The sequence below is a fragment of the Aegilops tauschii genome, chromosome 7 (genome assembly GCF_002575655.3).
Source record: "Aegilops tauschii subsp. strangulata cultivar AL8/78 chromosome 7, Aet v6.0, whole genome shotgun sequence".
Taxonomy (NCBI): Eukaryota; Viridiplantae; Streptophyta; class Magnoliopsida; order Poales; family Poaceae; genus Aegilops; species Aegilops tauschii.
In genome coordinates this window covers 583,617,155-583,642,543 of record NC_053041.3, presented here as the reverse complement: position 1 = coordinate 583,642,543, position 25,389 = coordinate 583,617,155, and the positions used below count along the sequence as shown (strand labels likewise).

General features: G+C 48.3%; 2 long non-coding RNA genes across 3 annotated transcripts; one reads left to right on the top strand and one right to left on the bottom strand.

The window, feature by feature from the left end:
• The first annotated feature begins 13,244 nt into the window (after positions 1–13,244).
• LOC141027815 (uncharacterized) lies at positions 13,245–16,508 on the top strand. The gene is made up of 2 exons (XR_012189760.1): positions 13,245–13,529; positions 16,212–16,508. It is a non-coding gene; the product is annotated as an uncharacterized lncRNA (long non-coding RNA).
• Positions 16,509–17,023: 515 nt separating this feature from the next.
• LOC141027814 (uncharacterized) lies at positions 17,024–22,015 on the bottom strand. 2 transcript variants are annotated; one of them, XR_012189759.1, is made up of 4 exons: positions 21,703–22,015; positions 20,392–20,486; positions 17,652–17,793; positions 17,024–17,365 (listed from the first exon to the last, which is right to left on the bottom strand). It is a non-coding gene; the product is annotated as an uncharacterized lncRNA (long non-coding RNA). The 2 variants fall into 2 exon arrangements; XR_012189758.1 differs by lacking the exon at positions 17,024–17,365 and having other exon boundaries at positions 17,397–17,793.
• Between the last annotated feature and the right edge of the window lie 3,374 nt (positions 22,016–25,389).

The following is a 25,389-nucleotide window of genomic DNA, read 5'->3' as shown; positions in this document are numbered from 1 at the left end:
ACTCCATGTAGAATCATCCTCGGGATCTCTAGCTCCTGGACTCCAGCATCTGGTTGCGACAATCCGGTATAGAAAAAGGGAAAAGAGGGAGAAAGCAACCGTGAGTACTCATCCAAAGTACTCGCAAGCAAGGAGCTACACTACATATGCATGGGTATATGTGTAAAGGGCCATATCAGTGGACTGAACTGCAGAATGCCAGAATAAAAGGGGGATAGCTAGTCCTGTCGAAGACTACGCTTCTGGACATCTCCATCTTGCAGCATGTAGAAGAGAGTAGATTGAAGTCCTCCAAGTAGCATCGCATAGCATAATCCTACCCGGCGATCCCCTCCTCGTCGCCCTGTTAGAGAGTGATTACAGGGTTGTATCTGGCACTTGGAAGGGTGTATTTTATTCAGTATCCGGTTCTAGTGGTCATAAGGTCAAGGTACAACTCCGGGTCGTCCTTTTACCGAGGGACACGGCTATTCGAATAGATAAACTTCCCTGCAGGGGTGCACCACATAACCCAACACGCTCGATCCCATTTGGCCGGACACACTTTTTTGGGTCATGCCCGGCCTCGTAAGATCAACGCGTCGCAGCCCCACCTAAGCACAACAGAGAGGTCAGCACGCCGGTCTAACCCTATGCGCGCAGGGGTCTGGGCCCATCGCCATATGCACACCTGCACGTTGCGTACGCGGCCGGAAGCAGACCTAGCCTAGTGGCGTTCCAGTCTAATCCGGCGCGCGCCACTCAGTCGCTGACGTCACGAAGGCTTCGGCTGATACCACGACGCCGGGATACCCATAACTACTCCCGCGTAGATGGTTAGTGCGTATAGACCAAATGGCCAGACTCAGATCAAATACCAAGAACTCGTTAAGCGTGTTATGTATCTGCGAACGCCGACCAGGGCCAGGCCCACCTCTCTCCTAGGTGGTCTCAACCTGCCCTCTCGCTCCGCCACAAAGTAACAGTCGGGGGCCGTCAGGAACCCAGGCCCACCTCTACCGGGGTGGAGCCACCTGTCCTTTCAGCCCCCTCATCAGAATCACTTGCGGGTACTCCTCGAGCCGACCCGACTTTAGTCACCACATGTGTCATGTATATAATGTATATAGTATATACCCGTGATCACCTCCCAAAGTGATCACGGCCCGGTAGTATAACCTGGCAGACGGACAAGAGTGTAGGGCCATTGATGGAACACTAGCATCCTGTACTAAGCATGTAGGATTGCAGGTAAAGGTAACAACAGTAGTAGCAAGGATAGGCTATGCATCAGGATAGGATATCGGAAAGCAGTAACATGCTACACTACTCTAATGCAAGCAGTATAGAGAAGAATAGGCGATATCTGGTGATCAAGGGGGGGGGGCTTGCCTGGTTGCTCTGGCAAGTAGGAGGGGTCGTCAACTCCGTAGTCGAACTGGGCAGCAGCAGTGTCGGTCTCGTAGTCTACCGGAGAGAAGAGGGGGAAGAAACAGTAAATACAATGCAAACATAAACATGACGATGCGTGACATGACAATGAGCAGTGAGAGGTGTGTCCTAACGCGACAGTAGGTGGTACCGGCGAAGGGGGGAACATCCGGGAAAGTATCCACTGTGTTCCGCGTTTTGGACAGATGGACCGAAGGGGGAAAGTTGCGAGTTCGATAGGTTAGGGAGGTGTGGTGGACGAATGGACTGCGTATCCGGATTCGTCTCGTCGTTCTGGGCAACTTTCATGTAGAAAGTATTTTCAACTGAGCTACGGTTTATTTTATATGATTTTCTAAAGTTTTAAATCATTTTAGAATTTATTTAATTAATTTAATTCAACATTATCCAGAATAGTATTTGCTGATGTCAGCACGACATCAACAGTCAACAGAGGTGTTGACTGGGTCGCTGACGTGTGGGTCCCACTGGTCATTGACTTAGTTAACTAAACAGGTTTAGTTAAATTAATTAAAGTGATTAGGTTAATTAATTAGTCTTATTTAGATTAATTAACAGGATTAATTAATTAATTAATTCAATTATTTTAATTATTATTATTATTATATATATCATTATTTTTTATTTTTATTTTTTTTTTCATTTCATTTTTTTTGTTCTCAGGGGCGTGGGCCCCCCTAGTCAGTGGCTCAGGAGGAGCCATAGCGGGTGTGGGCTACGGGCACAGCCCGAACGGGCGAGGGGGATACGGGCGACGGGCGCCAGCCCATCGGGGCCCTTGCCCAGGCCAGCAGCAGGGCGCCGGCGGCCAAGGGCGGCGCTAGGCGAGGCTGCGGCCGGTGCGAGGAGTAAGGCAGGCGTGGCGGTTGCCGAGGTCGGGCGCGGGTGGAGGTGGCCGCGGACGGCAGTGGCTGGGGCGCGAGGCAGGCGGGCGGGCACCGCGATGGTGGGCGCGAGGAGCGGGACGACGCGGGGACGGCTGGTGCGATGCGCGCGCTGGAGTTAGGAGGGGATGGTGACCGCGACGGGGACAGCGCGGGCGCGTGGCCACGCACCGGCGACGGGTGTGTGCGAGGAAAGTAGTGGGAGGGGGGAAGGGGCTCACCCCCGATGCAGGGGTACGGGCGGCGAGGGTTGACGGAGTCCGTCGAGGGGGAGGTCGAGGACGCGGTTCCGGCGAACGGCGATGGCAAGGCGGTCCTAGGGCGTTGGGGACGGCGGCGAGGTAGCCCTGGGCGGGGTGGCAAGGGCGAGGTGGCGGTCTGGTGAGGCGGCACCGACACCGGCGAGGTGGTGGCCTGACGAGGCGGCGGCGGTGAGCGCCGACGGAGGCTCCGGGCGAGGGACGGGGGCGACGGGATCGGGATCCGCGGCGACGATGTATGGAGCCAGATGCGGGGCGGCGATGGGGCGGGCCGGCGGAGGAGCTTCAGCCGACCTGCGGTGGGTGGCGATGGTCGTCGAGGGCGGCAGGGGCTAGCGGCGGGCGTCGGTGGTTCGTCCCCATCCCGATCCAGATCGGGATCGAGAGGGGGAGACGAGGGAGTGAGAGGGGAGACGAGTGGGGGAAGTGGGGGGTTATGGCTAGGGTTTACTGGTGGGGGGCCTAGTAGGCCAGGGGCGCGGGGGGGTGGGCCGGCAGGCCGCTCGGCCACACGGCCAACTGGGCCAAGGCCCAGTCAGGGTGGGGGGGCAGTTGTTTTTCTTTTTCTTTTTTGTTTGTTTTAGTTTTAGTTATTTTTCCTTTTTATTTATTTATTTTAGTTAGCAAACCATTTTACAAAAGTATAACCCCAGCTCCTAAATTAGCAAAATAACGTAGGCCACCTCCTCAACAAACTTGGTGACCAAAAGAATTAGTTTAATATTTGTTTAGTATTTAAAAGTATTTAAAAAAAGGTTTGGTCGCGGTTTTATCTACTATCGGTATTTTATTTTAAATATGGGTTCTTCACCATAACTACCTACGCAATATTTGTCACGATCCGAACATTTTAGTTTTAACATCTGATAACTTTTGTTGTTTGCTTTTATTTAAATTTTGAATTTGTTTCGGTTCTGAACCATCGAGAGTTTATCAACAGTAACGGGGTGACGTGGCATCGTTAACGAGGGATTACTGTAGCTTAATTATCCGGGCGTCACAATTCTCCTCCACTACAAGAAATCTCGTCCCGAGATTTAAGAGGTGGGGTAAGGGGGAAAGTTCTGGTTACGAAATTATAACGGATCTTCTCGAAGAAGTTAATCCCTTTCATTGATGTCTTCAATTCTTTATTCCTATGCATCATGATGATGTTGTCGTCCTTTCTTCGGGGAACTCCATCGTACTTACGAATAGGTAAGGGGCAGCTCTTCAACGATAGGATGTTATAAGGGAAAATCATCTAGGGGGTATCCCAAGAATGAACATATGAGTGTCTCTCGAGTTTGAACAAATGAAACACATCGAGAGCAGAGTAGGACAGTGCAATAAGAAGTTTCGAGCGGATAGGCAATCGTTCATTTCCTGAAACAGAGTGCAAAGGGGTTCAGAGCAACGGGAATAAGTATTGTGTCCGATACCAGAATTGATCACTAGGAAGGTGGCCCGTGAATTACATACGAAATCAAGCGCGAGGAATAACTTTGGGAATAGGGGTGTACAAGAGAGTCAGGTTTCGATCCTGTGGAACTGTGGGTTATGGGCCCACCATGTGGGTTTTTTTTTGTAGCAGCAGTGACATCTTGCACGGTCATGATAGCAAGGTATGTCAGAGAATACCCTGTCAGTTATGTCGGCAACACGTTGGTACCAAGGGCGAGGGACGAAGAGAACCATTTTCCTGCTCGTTAAAACGAGGCGGACCATTAGGCAAAGTTCTCGTCCATCGGTGGTTACCGAAATGTCACCAACAATAGTAACAGGGTCTTACTGACAGAGTTGTACACCGAGGTGTTTACATAAGCAGGAGAATATTACTGCTTAGATCATATAGATCACCAGAAAGGTTAAACCAAACAATGGAAAGGAAAATATGATTATCAGATTAAACAGAAGAATGGAAAGGAAAATGTGTTTAAACACATATTTCAAGGGTATATCCTTCCCAAGGACAAGCAGCGTATCATATCCATGACAGGATAGAAAGTGGAAAACCATTTAGGTAAGGGGAGAGGAATTTCATGACATAACCCATACAGCGGTGTTTGGATAATTGAGCAAGAAACATTGAGTATTGGGCTTCAAATGTTCTTGTTGAAAATCGGAGTACCACAGTCATGCTTCGAGATAGCATTGACATGGTCTTCAAGCAAAGACAGACTTGGAATACACAAGGATTCATCAGGAACAACATATAGAATAAGTCTTTCAATTTCCTCATGGAAGAATAGGTCCTCCAGCCAGGTGTGCGAGCCATGACATCATCTTACCGGGTCATAAATAGACCAATGTTATAACTCTTGGAAATATGTTCCCACCATCATATCTGACCGAGATTCAGATCTGATTGGTGTTAGGATAACTCAGACTTAGGATGTCTGAGAAGAAAGGTGCAACACAAATTGATGGGATGACATTGTAAGATTCTCGGGAAATTAACTATGAAAGCAAGTTCCGAAACAAGAGTTCATCATTAAACCAAGGAGAGGTGAGGAGGTGACTGATTGACTCAGCGACAATCCATTGAGACTTCCAAAAGGTGGATTTCCACAACTATGTGAACAAGGAGATAACATTAGCTAGATCGAATGACTTAATGATGTATGCTCGAGGAAAACATACACAGTTAAACATTGGTTGAAATGTGCACCCGAAATATGGGCTAGGTAGCACAATCAATGTTCGAATGATGATTCATTAAGCCATAGACGTAGAATGAAACTATAGACCAATGACTTCAAAGCAATAGGGTTGCTAGAAGTTTAGAATTTACACATCACAGACCATTTGTTGGTATTCCTTTTAGAAACAACACGGGGACCAAGAAAGAATGGTGATGGTGAGAAGTATCACTGTACCAAGAATTCTTAAGAGGTGGAGTAATTCTTACGACATACTTGATATAAAAGATGGTAATACTCCAAGGTAGAACATATCATAAGCTAGATAGCAAGGAAATCAAGGTACAACACAAAACACGAACAAGTTTGTGTTGAATGGAAGGCGATAAAATGGTCGATGATAAAACAAATCATCGAGGGCAAGGATGGTATTTCTCATCCAGAATTCGATAGATATCTTGGAAGAGCTCAGAATGTTGATGATGTTCACGACACATTTGTAGCGAGAATTTATGAAGAGGTAATCGATCGGCGATGACATCAAGTCAAAGGAATGATGAAGCGAAAAGTTATTGGAACCAGGGGTACGACACAAACTCGAAATCAAGCTTGCTGTTCAAGGCGAAATGATATGACGAAGAAAATCGACGTAAGCTTAGCTCAGCGTCGAAGGTGGTGCTCCGGGAATAAAGACCAGGTAGCATAGTTAAAATCGGCACGATAATAACATAACCGAGCAGGCTAGGGATGACGTGATCGAGTACGAACTCGTAAACAAAGGAGATTATTAAGAGTTGTTTAATCATGATGCGGACTCGATTCAGTTATCGATGTCCTTGAGTGTTTAATAACTCGGAGCCCGTGAAAAATTGGAATCCATGAGAATGTAATACTTGATGGAGAACTCATAAGAAGTTATGCAGTTCCGTGATAATCTCGAGATACCAGGGGGTAATACTCGACGACAAACCAAAGTAGAGGTTGGACTGGGGTATTGCTCTTACAGAAGACAAGTGCTTAAACTTGTACGAGAAATGGTATTTAAAGGAGAACATGGTCGGAACGACGTCCACGGATACCAGATGAACTTATTACAAGGGGACAATTATTTTAAGAGAAGCTTCCATGATAAGGTATACATCGTGTCCATGGGCATGAACACAAAGTTCAAGGTCGACTCCCACTTCTTCAATGCATAACCTTTCATTTACTTCTCGCGTTTGACGAAGTTGTAGTGTGGAAAATTTTTATCTGGCAAAATACCAGAAGAGTATTACTCATGAAAACTTTCGAGTTCACACGTATTATGAAAGGCATAGGTTCAACCCATCTAGGCATCTTAGGAACATATACCACAAACTTCGGAGTAAATATTACAAGCTCGAAAGAAGGGCATTGTTCAAAATCAGATGATACAATTTACCAAAGGCATTATATACCCATGGAAAGGCTCACAAGGTTATTCAATAGGAAGGACACTGTCGGATAAAATCCAACAAGGGAACCGATGGTCCACAAGGGATCTGATGTGAGCATCGGTACTCAACCAGAGGAAGAAGAATGCCAGGAGATCTGATTATAGAAACAACTGACTAACTCAAAGTTCAAATGCAAAAGAATTATGATTTCCAACTCAGGGGGGTCAGAAGCAACGCTCTGATCAAGGATGGATAAGTTGAATAGGCTTAGAGGTACAATCGATGGCAATTTGATAGGTCGAGATCCAGCTCACGTTTAAAATGACGTCTGAGCCGGAAGAGTGAATTCTAGGATATGATTGAGGATTGCGAGCATTCGCAACAAATTGAATCAACGGACTCAAAATGATCATGACAAGAGATGCCAATAAGATTACGAGAATTTTGGGATTAACCATAATACAAGCAAACAAGAATTTCAAGAGCAATAGGCTCCTGAGGATTTTCGGAAGATCGAATAGTATTTTGAAGACTATTGTGGAATACTTGAAACAACTGGGGATGACCGGATACTCGGTAAGTGCGAGAATTATCCGTAGGGGTATTCAGGTGACAAAGAACAGCAAGGCAGTAAGCTCAAAGGATTCTCGGAACAACAGAGAGAATTTCGGGGTATCTTGTAATAACAAGATCAACTGGGAAACATTGTATGAATGGCGAGTATACGTGGTTATTCATAGGAGTTTATCGATAAAAGGGAATTGCAAAAGCAATGAACACAAGTTCTCGGGTTATCAGCGGAGAGTATCTTCAGGGTCTTCACGTGCAGCAGACGATCATCAGTAATAAGGGGCTCTCCGGGTGAAAGTGATAACGAGATCCTAATGTTAGATTTAGTAAAATCATTTAAGCCGAATAGAAGAGAGATCAGAGTCCCAGAGTATAGGCAAGGAGTAAAAGATCCTAATACCACCCAATGGCGACGTGGGCCCGTAAGCCACACAATCATGTTAGTAAAACAGTTTTCACTGACTAGACTCACCTTCGGCCAAGGAGTTGGAAAGGGGGATTCCTACAGGCAGTCGGCTCTGATACCAACTTGTGACGCCCCCGATTTGACCGTACACTAATCATGCACGCAAATGTGTACGATCAAGATCAGGGACTCACGGGAAGATATCACAACACAACTCTAAAACATAAATAAGTCATACAAGCATTATAATACAAGCCAGGGGCCTCGAGGGCTCGAATACAAGTGCTCGATCATAGACGAGTCAGCGGAAGCAACAATATCTGAGTACAGACATAAGTTAAACAGGTTTGCCTTAAGAAGGCTAGCACAAAAGTAGCAACGATCGAAAAGGCAAGGCCTCCTGCCTGGGACCTCCTAGCTACTCCTCGAAGCCGAACTCCATGTAGAATCATCCTCGGGATCTCTAGCTCCTGGACTCCAGCATCTGGTTGCAACAATCCGGTATAGAAAAAGGGAAAAGAGGGAGAAAGCAACCGTGAGTACTCATCCAAAGTACTCGCAAGCAAGGAGCTACACTACATATGCATGGGTATATGTGTAAAGGGCCATATCAGTGGACTGAACTGCAGAATGCCAGAATAAAAGGGGGATAGCTAGTCCTGTCGAAGACTACGCTTCTGGACATCTCCATCTTGCAGCATGTAGAAGAGAGTAGATTGAAGTCCTCCAAGTAGCATCGCATAGCATAATCCTACCCGGCGATCCCCTCCTCGTCGCCCTGTTAGAGAGTGATCACCGGGTTGTATCTGGCACTTGGAAGGGTGTATTTTATTCAGTATCCGGTTCTAGTGGTCATAAGGTCAAGGTACAACTCCGGGTCGTCCTTTTACCGAGGGACACGGCTATTCGAATAGATAAACTTCCCTGCAGGGGTGCACCACATAACCCAACACGCTCAATCCCATTTGGCCGGACACACTTTTCTGGGTCATGCCCGGCCTCGTAAGATCAACGCGTCGCAGCCCCACCTAAGCACAACAGAGAGGTCAGCACGCCGGTCTAACCCTATGCGCGCAGGGGTCTGGGCCCATCGCCCTATGGACACCTGCACGTTGCGTATGCGGCCGGAAGCAGACCTAGCCTAGTGGCGTTCCAGTCCAATCCGGCGCGCGCCACTCAATCGCTGACGTCACGAAGGCTTCGGCTGATACCACGACGCCGGGATACCCATAACTACTCCCGCGTAGATGGTTAGTGCGTATAGACCAAATGGCCAGACTCAGATCAAATACCAAGAACTCGTTAAGCGTGTTATGTATCTGCGAACGCCGACCAGGGCCAGGCCCACCTCTCTCCTAGGTGGTCTCAACCTGCCCTCTCGCTCCGCCACAAAGTAACAGTCGGGGGCCGTCAGGAACCCAGGCCCACCTCTACCGGGGTGGAGCCACCTGTCCTTTCAGCCCCCTCATCAGAATCACTTGCGGGTACTCCTCGAGCCGACCCGACTTTAGTCACCACATGTGTCATGTATATAATGTATATAGTATATACCCGTGATCACCTCCCAAAGTGATCACGGCCCGGTAGTATAACCTGGCAGACGGACAAGAGTGTAGGGCCATTGATGGAACACTAGCATCCTGTACTAAGCATGTAGGATTGCAGGTAAAGGTAACAACAGTAGTAGCAATGATAGGCTATGCATCAGGATAGGATATCGGAAAGCAGTAACATGCTACACTACTCTAATGCAAGCAGTATAGAGAAGAATAGGCGATATCTGGTGATCAAGGGGGGGCTTGCCTGGTTGCTCTGGCAAGTAGGAGGGGTCGTCAACTCCGTAGTCGAACTGGGCAGCAGCAGTGTCGGTCTCGTAGTCTACCGGAGAGAAGAGGGGGAAGAAACAGTAAATACAATGCAAACATAAACATGACGATGCGTGACATGACAATGAGCAGTGCGAGGTGTGTCCTAACGCGACAGTAGGTGGTACCGGCGAAGGGGGGGACATCCGGGAAAGTATCCCCGGTGTTTCGCGTTTTCGGACAGATGGACCGGAGGGGGAAAGTTGCGAGTTCGATAGGTTAGGGAGGTGTGGTGGACGAACGGACTGCGTATCCGGATTCGTCTCGTCGTTCTGGGCAACTTTCATGTAGAAAGTATTTTCAACTGAGCTACGGTTTATTTTATATGATTTTCTAAAGTTTTAAATCATTTTAGAATTTATTTAATTAATTTAATTCAACATTATCCAGAATAGTATTTGCTGACGTCAGCACGACATCAGCAGTCAACAGAGGTGTTGACTGGGTCGCTGACGTGTGGGTCCCACTGGTCATTGACTTAGTTAACTAAACAGGTTTAGTTAAATTAATTAAAGTGATTAGGTTAATTAATTGGTCTTATTTAGATTAATTAACATGATTAATTAATTCAATTATTTTAATTATTATTATTATATATATTATTATTATTTTATTATTTTTTTCATTTCATTTTTTTTGTTCTCAGGGGCGTGGGCCCCCCTAGTCAGTGGCTCAGGAGGAGCCATAGCGGGTGTGGGCTACGGGCACAGCCCGAACGGGCGAGGGGGATACGGGCGACGGGCGCCAGCCCATCGGGGCCCTTGCCCAGGCCAGCAGCAGGGCGCCGGCGGCCAAGGGCGGCGCTAGGCGAGGCCGCGGCCGGTGCGAGGAGTAAGGCAGGCGCGGCGGTTGCCGAGGTCGGGCGCGCGTGGAGGTGGCTGCGGACGGCAGTGGCTGGGGCGTGAGGCAGGCGGGCGGGCACCGCGATGGTGGGCGCGAGGAGCGGGACGACGCGGGGACGGCTGGTGCGGTGCGCGCGCTGGAGTTAGGAGGGGATGGTGACCGCGACGGGGACAGCGCGGGCGCGTGGCCACGCACCGGCGACGGGTGTGTGCGAGGAAAGTAGTGGGAGGGGGGAAGGGGCTCACCCCCGATGCAGGGGTACGGGCGGCGAGGGTTGACGGAGTCCGTCGAGGGGGAGGTCGAGGACGCGGTTCCGGCGAACGGCGACGGCAAGGCGGTCCTAGGGCGTTGGGGACGGCGGCACGGCGGCGAGGTAGCCCTGGGCGGGGTGGCAAGGGCGAGGTGGCGGTCTGGTGAGGCGGCACCGACACCGGCGAGGTGGTGGCCTGACGAGGCGGCGGCGGTGAGCGCCGACGGTGGCTCCGGGCGAGGGACGGGGGCGACGGGATCGGGGTTCGCGGCGACGATGTATGGAGCCAGATGCGGGGCGGCGATGGGGCGGGCCGGCGGAGGAGCTTCAGCCGACCTGCGGTGGGTGGCGATGGTCGTCGAGGGCGGCAGGGGCTAGCGGCGGGCGTCAGTGGTTCGTCCCCATCCCGATCCAGATCGGGATCGAGAGGGGGAGACGAGGGAGTGAGAGGGGAGACGAGTGGGGGAAGTGGGGGGTTACGGCTAGGGTTTACTGGTGGGGGGCCTAGTAGGCCAGGGGCGCGGGGGGGTGGGCCGGCAGGCCGCTCGGCCACACGGCCAACTGGGCCAAGGCCCAGTCAGGGTGGGGGGCAGTTGTTTTTCTTTTTCTTTTTTGTTTGTTTTAGTTTTAGTTCTTTTTCCTTTTTATTTATTTATTTTAGTTAGCAAACCATTTTACAAAAGTATAACCCCAGCTCCTAAATTAGCAAAATAACGTAGGCCACCTCCTCAACAAACTTGGTGACCAAAAGAATTAGTTTAATATTTGTTTAGTATTTAAAAGTATTTAAAAAAAGGTTTGGTCGCGGTTTTATCTACTATCGGTATTTTATTTTAAATATGGGTTCTTCACCATAACTACCTACGCAATATTTGTCACGATCCGAACATTTTAGTTTTAACATCTGAAAACTTTTGTTGTTTGCTTTTATTTAAATTTTGAATTTGTTTCGGTTCTGAACCATCGAGAGTTTATCAACAGTAACGGGGTGACGTGGCATCGTTAACGAGGGATTACTGTAGCTTAATTATCCGGGCGTCACACAAGTACTCTGTGGGAGAAAGTTAAAAAAATATTGTGAGAGAGGTTTGTAAAAAAGGAATATCATTTGTGTAACACCGACAAATGGATGAGAAAATTACAAACAAAAATACGTCACAGAAGTTCAACATGAAAACAATAGGAAGTTCAACTACTACACTGAATGAATTTCAGACGAAAATTTTTAAAATCGTCGCGAGTATGAAAAAATATCAACACGGAAAAGTTGCGTGTTTACAGCAACTTTCCATCGGTATATCACTTGCTCAATTCCGGTGAGTGGATAGAGAGCTACGAGCCAAAAAACACGTGAAAAACAGATTGAAGTTCAAGTAGACATGCCGAGAAGTTCAAGTTCTTCACAAGGTGCATTTTTGAATAATCTGTTTCGCAATAAAGGCAGAATGCATGATCTCACTATTTTAAAATTTATTTCAAAACAGCTAGGAATCAGAGAAAACCAATAACATGAAAAAAATTCGCATTTTTCGTAGCTTTTTAACAGTGTATTATTTACCCCATTCCGATAATGTTTGTAGAAATTACGGCGAAAATATGCTTTTTGCCATTTTAAAAATTGATTTAAAACCGTAAAGATTTAGGAGAAACAATATATAAGAAAAAATTTCGCATTTGTCCTAGCTTTCCAACGCCATATCATTCGCTACATTCGGACATACGGTTAAAAAATTAGCTGGAAAATAAGAACTCGGTGAAACTTGTACCTTTTCTAAATTACTTTTAAACCATTCAAATTAGAAAAATATTTCAAAATGAAAAAGTAGCGCATTTTCATAAGCTTTCCAATGCCATATTATTTGCCTCAATTGGATTAGCCGTTTAGAAATGATATCGAAAATACGAACTCAGCTGTTCGGTTTGTGAAATTTTACGATTTTCAAAATTACTCTTTAACCATAGGGAATTAGAGAAAACTATCAACATGTGGAAGGAGCGGTTTTGCAGCAGTTTTCCAACGTCATATTATTTGCCTCATTCCGACAAACGGTTTAGAAATGCGATAGAAAATACAATTCACGTATTTTGTATGAAGAAAAAACGATTTTCAAAACTACTCTTAAACCGCTGACATTTTGCCAAAAATTCAACTTGGGTCATGATACTCGTGTCCATAGCTTTTCAACGGTATATCGCAAGCCCCATTTTGCAATGTTGGCTGAAGTTCAACCTAACCCTTGAAGAAGTTTAGGTCGAACAACTCAGACAGTAAAATTGTAACAGACGCATGTTCATCACGACCCCAGAGTAAAATCCGCCAATGAGCGAGATTCCTATTTAAAACGGACATTTACTTCCTAAAAACTATTTGGAGATTACACTTAGATCACATAGAACACAACTAACAAAAAAATCACGCGAGGAGACACGGTTGCGAAGATAGCCCGAAGGTCAGGTTCCTACAGCGGAAAGTTTAGGCGTGTAAGCCTTATATATATATATGTAAACTCTATTAATAACCCAGGGTGAAGAATAATGGTCGGTCGATCGAGCTGAATAGCCGATTCCTCCGTCGCATCCGTGGGGTGGTGTAATTTTACCTTTTCTTTATGACGGTCCCTCCTTTTACTTTTTTTTTGCTTGGTCGTGCTGTTTGGATCACGCCCACTACCAGCCGAATCAAAAAAAAAAGATCCAAGGGATTCAGTCATGTTTTAATCAACAACTGCGGCGAGCGGTTTGGGGCTAGGCGAGCGGCGGCCATCGTCCGACAGTGATACGAGTGGGCCCGGCAGGAGCTCGGCCTCCAGCGCCGTTCTCTCAAGCCCGGTGTGGTGGACGACGCCTCGCCGGCGACGAACACCTGGCCACATCGCCACAGTCGGGCGCAGTCCGCGAGTCAGGGGTTGGAGGCGTCCTCGTCTAGTCGACGAGCTGGTTATGGTCGGGAGGGCAGCGCGTCGTGGCTGCTGCGTGAAGAGGTACTTCATTGCTTTTCGGTAGATGCCCCCAAATGATTATGCTTTAGGATCCAGCCCTTTCAATTTGATTCTATTTTACGGAGCTATGTTTGATTCTCACTACAACTTCACCATCGATTGCTTTATTATGCCTGACTACCTACGTAAATCAAGATCCCGCAGGCTGGCATCCATGGCTGGATATGCTTCAGTAGCCTCACTTTATTTTCTTTATTTTTTTGCGGGGTAGCCTCACTTTATTGCCTCGATGTTGCCGGTCGATGGCTGTAGCCTTATTCGTGTTGCCTCAGATCTTGGACTATTGCTTCAGGAGCAAACACATATAACAATAAATCAGACGCATGCAGGCAATACTTCACTGCACACGATATATTTGATCCGGCAACTAGTTTATCCATATCGTTGATTGATGCGGAACAAACATACTAATGGTCAATTTCGCAATTCAGTTCTTGTTCTCGCCCACTAATAATAATGAAAAGCGACGAAATCCTTATCCGTCACTTGCTGCTAGTAATCCCGAAAAGAAACCAAGCAAAGGTTTGGGAGTAAAAACTAATTCCTTGCCCAATACACTACTAAGTCCCTCCTCTAAAGTCATATCCCTCTTCCCATTATTGCCAAATAGGCTATAGATGAGTTGCTCGGGTGGCCTGAAGCAAAACAAGAACCATTTGTACTCCAATTGGTTAGGTGCGTGGTTTTATTGTTCTTCAATTTATTAGTGCGAAGTTGGTTGCATCATCCGCTTCAGGAGATAGTCATGTGCGCCACGAAATTAGCTTCACCTGGAGATAGTATGAGCAGGCATACCTCCTAGTCTAGCTAGCTGGGCTATGCAACTATCTGATTGTTTTTTTTTAGAAAAGGTGGATGACCCCCGGCCTCTGCATCTGGGAGATGCATGTGGTCATTTTATTAATTATTCTCGAGGACCTTACAAAGTAGAACAACAATATGCTTGAATCCGCCATCTTGGCAACTTCTGCCGCTACTCCTATCCAAATGATGAAGGGGTGCAAGTTGGGCCACATACCCAGAGCTCTCACCTAAGCCTAACATCTAAAGCCGAAGTCCCCGACCGAGCCATCTGCCGGGTCCGGGGCTCAAACCGGTCCGACGCACTCACATCCGTCGTCGCCGCCATCTTCCACTGGTCCATCTTCAGAGCAGCTATCTGATTGTAATTGAGAACTAGTGTCTTTGGTAGTTCCAACAAATCAGGGATTCTGTACGAAGCTTATTGGCATTCGGTATTCGAGTTTGTTTGTTTTGCCTCCATAATATATGGTGATATCTATATAAACCCAAGAAAACATATGTTGGCTTTTCAGCTCTACCATTGTCCTGTACAAACTGGAATAGTTGGATAACGTGAACCGTGAATAAGGGTTCAGTTATGTTTTAAGGAGTGGAGAAAGAATATTTCAAGTAGGCTCATGACGATCACCTATTCACTTCGATTCTGTTTTCAGCGGCTTGAATTGGGCAATTAAGCGTTGGCTATAAGATAAATGGGTACCCACTGATTTTGGGATTTATGTTAGCTTGAAGACAACAGTTTATACCCAAATAAAGTGAAACAAACATTATCTCTAGTACTGAGATGAGAAGTATCTCAGGTCTGTAGGTGCAGAATCAGGGTGGACTATAATGGAGCATATGCATTAGCTTGAAGACAATAGTTCAGCTCAAAGAAGATGAATCAAACATTATAACGAGCACTGAGATGAGAAATATTTCGGATCTGTAAGTGCCGAATCAGGATATATTATAATGTGGCTTAGCTATATTTTATTTTGGTGATGCCGACTAACCTATGACTAGCTATGCAGCTTTTCATGTAAAAATAAAGGAAAAACTTGGCTTATTTTCTACTCCCTCCGTTTCAAAATATAAGCCCTTTTAGAGATTTCAATGCAAACTACATACGGATGTATATAAACATATTATAGAGTATAGATTCACTCATTTTGCTTCGTATGTAGTCTATATTGGAATCTCTAAAAAAGGCTTATATTTAGAAACAGAGGGAGTACATGCCGCCAAGGCATAATTTCTGATCCATTGTAGAACGGAATTTTTTCTGTTCATGCATGAGAATACACACATAAACCATTTATTACTGAACGAAGAATCCTTTTATCAAGTTTCTACTTTGTACTGGAGCTTTCAGATTTAGCATCTGTTTTGGCACCTTACGGAAACAAACATAATTTACTGTTTATTTCCAGCCATTGATTCTACAGCATATCTACGCACCACTTCTTTTTCAGATTCTTGTAAACTGTATGACATTGATTTTGATCTTCTATAACATTTCTCCTGTCTTTCAGAACTATCCATTCAAATATCAGGTATTCTGGGTAATCTTTTGTGATGTCATGTTTAGCACAATAATTTTCTGAGTAAATCCAACGTTCCAGGAATCTTTATATTTTAGTTGCATTTATTGCACGATCTAGAAGAGAAGCTTCGATTTTGGCAATAGACGCTGCAGAAAGTTGTTGCTAGTTTTGGAGGTTTATATGTGATAGTTCTCGTGTCCTATGTGTGAGCAGCAGTACAAGTGAGTTAACATGTTTATGAGTTTATCACATGGTTTTCTCAAACAAAAAAGTAGCTTCCTGATGAATCAGATGTATTTCTGTGTGGTGCTTCAGCTGATGCGTCGCTTGTCAGGCCTGTCGTGGATAATCGGTGCATGGTAGGAAGAACAATGGCAAAACGAGGACGGACTGAAGGCAGCAGATTCCGTGTTGGTCGGAGGGGAAGACGTTGTCTTTATCTAAGTGCCTCCTGCAACCATCTCCTTGTAGCCTCAGATAATGACTTCAGGTAGGGCAGACCGAGTGACATAACTGTAACTGTGATCATCATTTTAGTAATCTTATTTGATGACATTTCTGGAGGGATATGTTCCTCAGCTGTTCATATTAATGTTTCTTACTGTCGTCGGCTAAAATTTCACATTCAAACTGAACTTGTTATCACAGAAGTTAGGACGAGATTTTTTTTGTTCAATAGTAGCTTCTATTTTTTTTCATTTATTTGTTGTGTCTGGTACCCACCATATTGTTTCTGGGAAGAAGTATCCTCCATATCCCAGTCACACATTGACTTTCTTGGTGGTCGTCTTGTCGTTGTCGTTCCCCCTTGTAGATGGAGATGGCCGTATAAATGGCATGCCCAATGTTTCACCAACCTCAAGCAGGGAGCCACCATTACCTTGTGTTCGGATTTGTTACCATAATCAAATCCTTTTTTGCCTCACCCGCAAAAAAAAGAAATCCCTTTTTGCCCATTTAAATTAGTTGGCTCGATTTTGTTGATAATTGAGTTTGATTGGCAGTATATACTCCAGTGTCTTCGTTGTTCTGTTTTATAATCTAATTGCCAGGATGTTTGCTATATTTTTAGTATGTAGATCGTGGGAGATAAAAATGGCTTCATGTGGTGGTTAATGTTAAATCATATTCCACCTGCTCACGATGTGCAAGAGATAAAAATGGCTTCATGTGGTGGTTAATGTTAAATAATAACCCGGACGCTGCTACGCAGCGCCCGCGCGCGATGCGGGTGGATGTCGCGGCCGCCATATTAGGAAAGTCAATCCTGTCGGTCCCCACCCATGTGCTAAAAAGGCAGGCCCACCTCCCCCTCGTTTCCACGTCCCAACAAGCAGCGACCGATCTGCCTCACGTGATCTTTCCCCTCCCCCACTCACCCACCACAAGAAAAACCCTACGTCCCACAAGCGCAGATATGCAACTTCTTGTTTCCATCCCCAGCCGCCGCTGGACGCCATGGCCTAGCGTTGGGGACCTCCCCTCCCACTGCGAAAAACAGAGTAAAAAAGGCCAAAAATCAAAGCGAAAAATCCTGGGGGAAATTCTGGAAAACACAATTGTGTCTGCAACTCTTTCGTGCTGACCAGGCAAAAATTCTGGAGATCGAGGGCAATTCAATTGCCAGAGCTGGGCAAATTTCTCCCAGTGAACAGCAAAAGGTAAACAAAGTTGTTCCAATGTTTATGAACTTCTTTTAATTCTAGAACTAGTGGATTTCCCTCTCTATACCTACCCCCCCCTGATATACTACTTGCAAAAATTGCCCCTGTACCTGAGTGTTTCAGAACCTGGCTTGATTCTTGTCCCTGTTCTTGCCTCCCCCTTTACACATGTATAACTTGGATGCTAGATAATAAAAGCTGCTGACTCTTGGCTCTTGAATTGCATCTTGTCTATTGTATTGCACCTTGCTTCTGTAAGCAAAAAGAAACAAAAAAAAGCACATTTGTGTTACTAATCAGTGTACAGGAAAAACTAGTCAAAAAACTATTGAGTTGCTTACAAAAAAAGCTAGTAGTAAAGTCTAGTTGCCTACTAAAACAAGTATCCAGGAAAAAAGCCTGAGAAACCAGTACTAGAAAAAGATTCCTGCAAACCCTATAAAGGCTGCTCATTGAGTTTGGTGTGTTTTGGTGAATTATGAAAAAAATTGCCCTTGTTCATTCAGTTTTGCTTGCATGATGGAAAGGGGGGGGGGGGGGGGGGGGGGATGCTAAAAGTGTTTCATTTACATTATGTCGCTTACGTATTAATTCCTTGCCCCCTATTTTGGTCTTCTAAAATGTGCAGATGGCTGGCATTGATCTCAATGAGCTATGCGACATAGCACCGGACATGTGGATGAGTAGGGTCGATGGGCTATGCGACATAGCACCCGGGGGTGGGCGAGTTGGTTGGACAGGCTTAGGCGATTTCTGCAAAAAAAAAGAGGGGTGTGGTGTTGTAGGAGATCATGGTAGATGGGCTAGGCGACATAGCACCTGGGGGTTGGCAAGTTGGTTGGACGGGGTTAGGCGATTTTGCAAAAATAGAGGTGTGTGGTGTTGTAGTCGATTGGGGTTGACGGGCTAGGCGACCTAGCACCAGGCGTGCGGGCGATTTGGTTGGTCAGCTTAGGCGGTTTTGCACAAAATAGAGGTGTGTGGTGTATCTAGGTGAGTAGGGTCAAATGGGCTAGGCGTCGTAGCACTAGGCGTGTGGGCGAGTTGGTTGATCGACCTTAGGAAATTTCTACAAAAGAGAGGGGTGTGGTGTATGTAGGCGAGTAGGGTCGATGGGCCAGGCGACATAGCATCGAGGGTGGGCGAGTTGGTTGGACGGGCTTAGGCGATTTCTGCAAAAGAGAGGGGTGTGGTGTATGTAGGCGGCTAGGGTCGATGGGCTATGCGACCTGGCACCGGGGGATGGGCGAGTTGGTTGGCCGGGCTTAGGTGATTTCTGCAAAAGAGAGGGGTGTGGTGTATGTAGGCGATTAGGGTCAATGGGTTATGCGGCCTGGCACCGGGGGTGGGCGAGTTGGTTGGCCGGCTTAGGCTATTTCTGCAAAAGAGAGGGGTGTGGTGTATGTAGGCGAGTAGGGTCGATGGGCTAGGCGACATAGCATCAAGGGTGGGCGAGTTTGTTGGACGGGCTTAGGCGATTTCTGCAAAAGAGAGGGGTGTGGTGTATGTAGGCGGTTAGGGTCGATGGGCTATGCGACCTGGCACCGGGGGATGGGCGAGTTGGTTGGACGGGCTTAGGCGATTTCTGCAAAAGAGAGGGGTGTGGTGTATGTAGGCGGTTAGGGTCGATGGGCTATGCGACCTCGCACCGGGAGATGGGCGAGTTGGTTGGCCGGGCTTAGGTGATTTCTGCAAAAGAGAGGGGTGTGGTGTATGTAGGCGATTAGGGATTAGGGTCAATGGGTTATGCGGCCTGGCACCAAGGGTGGGCGAGTTGGTTGGCCGGCTTAGGCTATTTCTGCAAAAGAGAGGGGTGTGGTGTATGTAGGCGAGTAGGATCGATGGGCTAGGCGACATAACATTAAGGGTGGACAAGTTGGTTGGATCGGCTAAGGCGATTTCTGCAAAAAATAGAGGGGTGTGGTGTGGTCGGCGATTATGGTTGATGGGCTAGGCGACATAGCACTGGGCGAATTGGATGGACGGGCTTAGGCAATTTCTGCAAAAAATAGAGGGGTGTGGTGTGGTAAGCAATTATGGTCGATGGGCTAGGCGACATAGCACCAAGAGGGGTGGGCGAGTTGGTTGGACGGGATTAGGCGATTTTGCAAAAAGGTGTTGTGGTGTTTGTAGGCGATTATGGTCGATGGGCTAGGCGACATAGCGTCGGGGGTGGGCAAGTTGGTTGAACAGGCTTAGGCGGTTTTGCAAAATGGTTGTGTGGTGTTGTAGGCGATTAGGGTCGATGGGCTTGGCGACCTAGCACGAAGGGGTGGGCGAGTTGGTTGGACGGGGTTAGAAGGTCTTGCAAAAAAGGTGTCGTGTATGTAGGCGATTAGGGTCGATGGGCTGTGCGACATAGTGTCGGGGGGTGGACGAGTTGGCTGGACAGGCTTAGGCGGTTTTGCGTAAAAGGTGTGTGGTGTTGTAGATGATAAGGTTCGATGGCTAGGCGTCGTAGCACCTAAGGGTGCGCTAGTTGGATGGTCGGCTTAGCCGATTTTGTAGGGTGTGTGTTGTTGTAGGCGAGAAAAATTGGTGGGTTAGGTGACCTAGCACCGGTTGTGGTGCGAGTTGGTTGGATGGGTTAGGCGGTTTCAAAAGTGTATATAGTTTAAGGCGACTTTGGATTGAATGGGTGGGATTGCCTGATTCTGAACGGGATAGGTTCCAGGCTCGTTTAGCATTTAAAAACGTGTGAGATTGCCTAATTCTGAATAGGACGGGTTCTGAATAAATTCCGTGCTGATCTAGTTTGCAGGGTTTTTTGCCTGATTCTCTACCTAAGGCATGTAATAATGTTGTGAAAAAAATAAAGAAAACCAAAAAAATGTGTAGTCAGTAGCTTGCCATCGTATTGATCTGGGGAGTCCTCCATCTTAAAAACTGCCATGCCAGGGATGGTGGGAAAGTTGTGCTTGGCTAGTTTTCACTATTTCTGTTGCCTGCAGAGAAGCAAAAAAGAATGGATTATTTCATGACTTCTACACTGAACCAGTTTCTCATTTATTTCCACAGGGAAAAAATCTAACAAAAGCACATGCAATATACATAAGTAATCGACATGTATAAAAGATGCACTCTGCTATCTGCTCAAAAATGGAGCAGTAATTTGGCTCTAGAGACTATGCAGTGCTTGCTATCTGCTCAAGCATTGTGCCAAAAAATGCTAACATTTCAGGGAGCAATAAACGATACTCTGAAGAAATATAGTACGTTCAGAGCAAAATTCTTAACTCAAAAAGCCTGCATGTACATACATCAAAAAACAGCAAACCACTAAAACATGTATGTATATTTCTGGCAACGTTATATCCACTCTCCATACCACTTCCCTTCTCTCGTTTGTGCCGTGCGGGGAGAGCCACGTTAATATCTCTGTTCCCGGCTTGCCATAACCTACTTAACATCAACCGCGATAGAGAAATTTGCCCACTGTAAATAGTCTCTGGTGCATCAGCTCGAAAAAGGGATCCACTGCGACAGAGAAACATGCCCACTGTAAACTTGCCCCACAACCTGCTGAACATGAACCGCAAAACAGAGCCACATTGCCCGGCTTGGCACTGAATTGACGACTGTAAGTAGTAGCATTGCCTAATTCTGGAGGAAAGAATATGCTACAAAAGTGCCCACTGTAGGTGCTAACATTGCCTACAAAAAAGTGCTTGGGGTCATCAGGGATGGGGTAGGAAAAACCTGGAAACACTACGCTGTAAAAAGTGAAGTGAGAAACATTGCCTGTAAAACTAAACTTGCCTGTGAATTGCTACAGATTTGCACGCAAAATCTGCAAACAATTGCCCAGTGTAACCTGACATTTGCCTACCTATTGGTGGAAAACAAACCTACAGCGTACAAAGCACCTGGGATCGATTCCTTGCTTGCGATGCACTACACAAAAAATCACGCGAGAAAATTCCTCTCTGCTTGCTACTGTTTGATATCAAAATCGAAAATCGGTTTTGGTTGGTATTCTGCGCACGGGCTTGCCGGGGCATCGATTCCCCGTCTCCTTACTCCTCTGCCGGCATCCCCGCCGTCCCCGTCCTCCCCCTCCCCCCGCTCATCCATGTAGATGACGCCGCCGTGTCAGCGAAACACCTCCCCCCTAGTTCGCGAAAATTGGGGGAAAATGGAGGACTAGGGCGAGTGACTTACGTACTCTCTTCCTGACGGGGATGAAGCAGCTCGCCGCGCCCTCGTCGTCTTCGCGTCGCCGATTTGTCCGCCTGTACCTTCTCCCTCCCCTTCACTGGCCGCGCGGTCGCCCTCTCAATCGAAACTGGTGGTGTTTCGCCTCCGCGCGGAGCGATGTGGTCGACCTCCTCGCCTGTGCGGGCTGCCCCCGTGATTTTTCGCCGCCGTTTGTTCTCTCGCCGGCTGCGGTCGCCGACGACCTAGGGATTTCTCTCGACCTGCTGCTGAGGAGGTGGGTGTGAGGAGAGGAGGGGGCGAATGCGTGCGAGACGACAGGCCGGTTGGAAACGTAAAACACGACAAAACGCCACCGCTCTCTCCCCCTCCCGTGTCGGATCTGTCCACCACGTGGCAGGATCATGTCGCGTGATGGACGGCTGGCGTTTGGCCACGCGAGAGTGCTAGATCGCGCACACTCGTTAGACAGCGTTTGGGTAAGACTAGTCACAATGGGAGTAACTTGACTAGTAACATCACACATTTTAATATAAGATTGCTTATGTGGCAGCTAATTAATAAGGAAAGAGGGGTTTGTGGTAACTTAGCTAGTTACTGTAACATCACACATTTCAAGACATAATGAGTCTATAACCTAATAAATGAACTCTTTCATGATACCACTCATATGTTATTACCCACTATGGAGGTAGTAACATAGACTAGTAACATCGGCAAGTTACTACTCTATGTTACTCCCCACTGTGAGCAGTCTAATAACCCTTACGGTTATTAGGTATAATCCCTGCTCCCATCTCTCCGTGCTGGCGGTTCCAAATGTTGAAAATAATAACCCAGTGGTTATTAAGGGAAAATCTCCGCTTCTCATACCGGCAGTTGTCTCCTGAGGAGGCGCCTCATTGAACCGTTGCGTCTCATGGACGCGTCCGTTCCCCTCGTATACAAGTGTACATTCATGATTAATAAAGGATACTGGAATCATTTGTTGTCATTCTCGATTCTCTCTCGATTACTCTTCTAACACGTTATCATGCACTTTGCTATGCCAAGAGCGAGAAAGCCAACCAACTCGCTGGCCATGGCGCCCGCCCTCGCCGCAACCACCCTGGCTCCAGCACCGGCCGTGCCCGCGCCGCGCGGGCCTCGCGCCCCGCCGCCTGGCTGCCTCCCGGCCGTCCGCGCCACGCCGTCGGAGACGCCATCCGGGGCGCTCAGCACGCCTCTGGACGCGGCCTTGACGCCGCCGCTCGCGCTGCATACAACCGTATGCGCGCCTGCATACGGGGCTCCGCCCCCACCCGCTCTTCCACCAGCGGAATGGCTTGCGCCGCTGTCACCGACGCCCGCCCTCGTCGTCCCGTCCACGCTCGGTCGTGCGCTGCGCCGCACCCCAGGCTACGGCTTCCACGCCGGCTACCCCGGCCGCACCCCACGCCCGGCTGCCCTGCTTCAGCGTCACGCCCCACGCCCAGCGCACCCGCACGCCGTCGCCGCATGGCCGCGCCGGCCGTGCCACGGCCTCCGCGCCGTCGGCCGCGCCCCTCGCCCGGCCTCCACCATCGATCGCCACTCGGGCCGTCGATCTGGGGCGTGGGCTCCGGTGCGCCTCGTCCTCATCACCGCCCCGCCGCTCGGAGCTTGTCAAGGCCCCGCCGCCGCTGGCGACAACCGCGGGCTCGAGCAGCCGCGCGGAGCGGCACTTCAGCCACCTCTTCAGGCACTCCGTGGCCGCCATCGACCGCTACCCTGGTCGCCTGCGCCGGTGATCGCCTGAGATGCAAGGGATGCGGCGACCACTCCATCCGTCGGCGGCGCTGGGTAGGAGGTGGGGATCAGGGTGGTTCGGGCTTCGGGTCTCCTACCCTTACCCGTAACCGCTGAGGGATTCCTGGACTAAGGGGTCCTCGGGCGTCCGGCCTATTATCCATTGGGCCAGACTGATGAGCCATGAAGACATGAAGGCCGAAGACTATACCAGTGTCCGGATTGGACTCTACTTGGCGTGGAAGGCAACCTAGGTGGCCGACTATGAAGATTCCCTCTGTTGTAACCGACCCCATGTAACCCTAGATCTCTCCGGTGTCTATATAAACCGGAGAGCGTAGTCCGTATAGGACAGATTCATTACCATATACTCATAGGCTAGACCTCTAGGGTTTAGCCATTACGATCTCGTGGTAGATCAACTCTTGTAATACTCATATTCATCAAGATCAATCAAGCAGGAAGTAGGGTATTACCTCCATAGAGAGGGTCCGAACCTGGGTAAACATTGTGTCCCCTGTCTCCTGTTACCATCGATCCTAGACGCACAGTTCGGGACCCCCTACCCGAGATCCGCCGGTTTTGACACCGACATTGGTGCTTTCATTGAGAGTTCCACTATGCCGTCGGCGAAGGACTCGATGGCTCCCCCGATCGTCAGTAATGACGCTGTCCAAGGAGAAACCTTTCTCCCCGGACAGATCTTCGTGTTCGGCGGCTTCGTACTGCGGGCCAACTCGCTCGGCCATCTGGAACAGATCGACAGCTACGCCCCTGGCCATCAGGTCAGATTCGGAAGCCTAAACTACATTGCGGACGTCCGTGGAGACTTGATCTTCGACGGTTCGAGACCGCGGCAATCGCCCCCCTTCACCCCGACGAACATGGCTTAAACCTGTCATCGGGCCGCATCCAGGAGATAGCTCCTGTAGCTGCTCTGGCCTTAGATCCGGAGCAGATCGAGTCGTCCACATATGGGAAGGTCAACCCCATCATGGGGGCTACCGATCCTGCGGCGTTGGAGCCACCCGCAGATTCCACTCCAAACGGCATCTGCATCAACGGAACCCCGGACTCTCCTCCGGTGTCGAGTTCCGAACCCTGCGAGCCTGCGGATACCGAACTCGACCGGTTATCGATCTTCAAGTTCACCGCCGCGGATGTCTTCCAGCACTCGCCCATGGGCGATCTACTAAACTCATTGAAAAACTTGTCCCTGGCAGATGACTCATCACCGAACTATGTTCGGTTTGAGTTTACGGCGGATGATGGAGAATTTTTCTTCCCACCCGCCACCCACTTCATAGCCACTGTCGACGATCCAGCCAACACGCTGGACCCCGGCTCCGAAAACATTGACGGTCTGGACGACGATGAGGGGCAAGGCCAGAACTCGCTACCCACTAGTCGCGGGACGGCCAATTCCTGGTATGACATGTGTACGGTAGACACACTCAACGATGCTCTCGACGATAACAAGGAGGACCCAGTTGAGGATACGCCTCCTGGCATACAATCCGAACACCGGCGCCCCCAGCGCCGCCCTCAATCTTGTCGCTCAAGAGAAAACAATACTTAAGCCGAAGAGGATTACACTCTGAACAATGAAGACCCTGTTGAGGTAGGATCCGAACAGGAGGAACTAGAAAGCGGGCAAGATAGCCCTGATGAACAGGCCACATACGGAGACTCAAAGGATAGCAATTATCTCCCACTCTCCGAGGAGGAGGAGATCCTCGGCAACGAAGATTTCATCGTGCCTGAGGAACCTCTCGAGCAGGAGCGCTTTAAACGCCAGCTAATAGCCACCGCAAGGAGCCTAAGGAAGAAGCAGCTGCAGCTTCAAGCAAGCCAAGATTTGCTCAATGATAGATGGACCGAGGTCCTAGCCACCGAAGAATACGGCCTTAGCGGCCCTTACAGAAG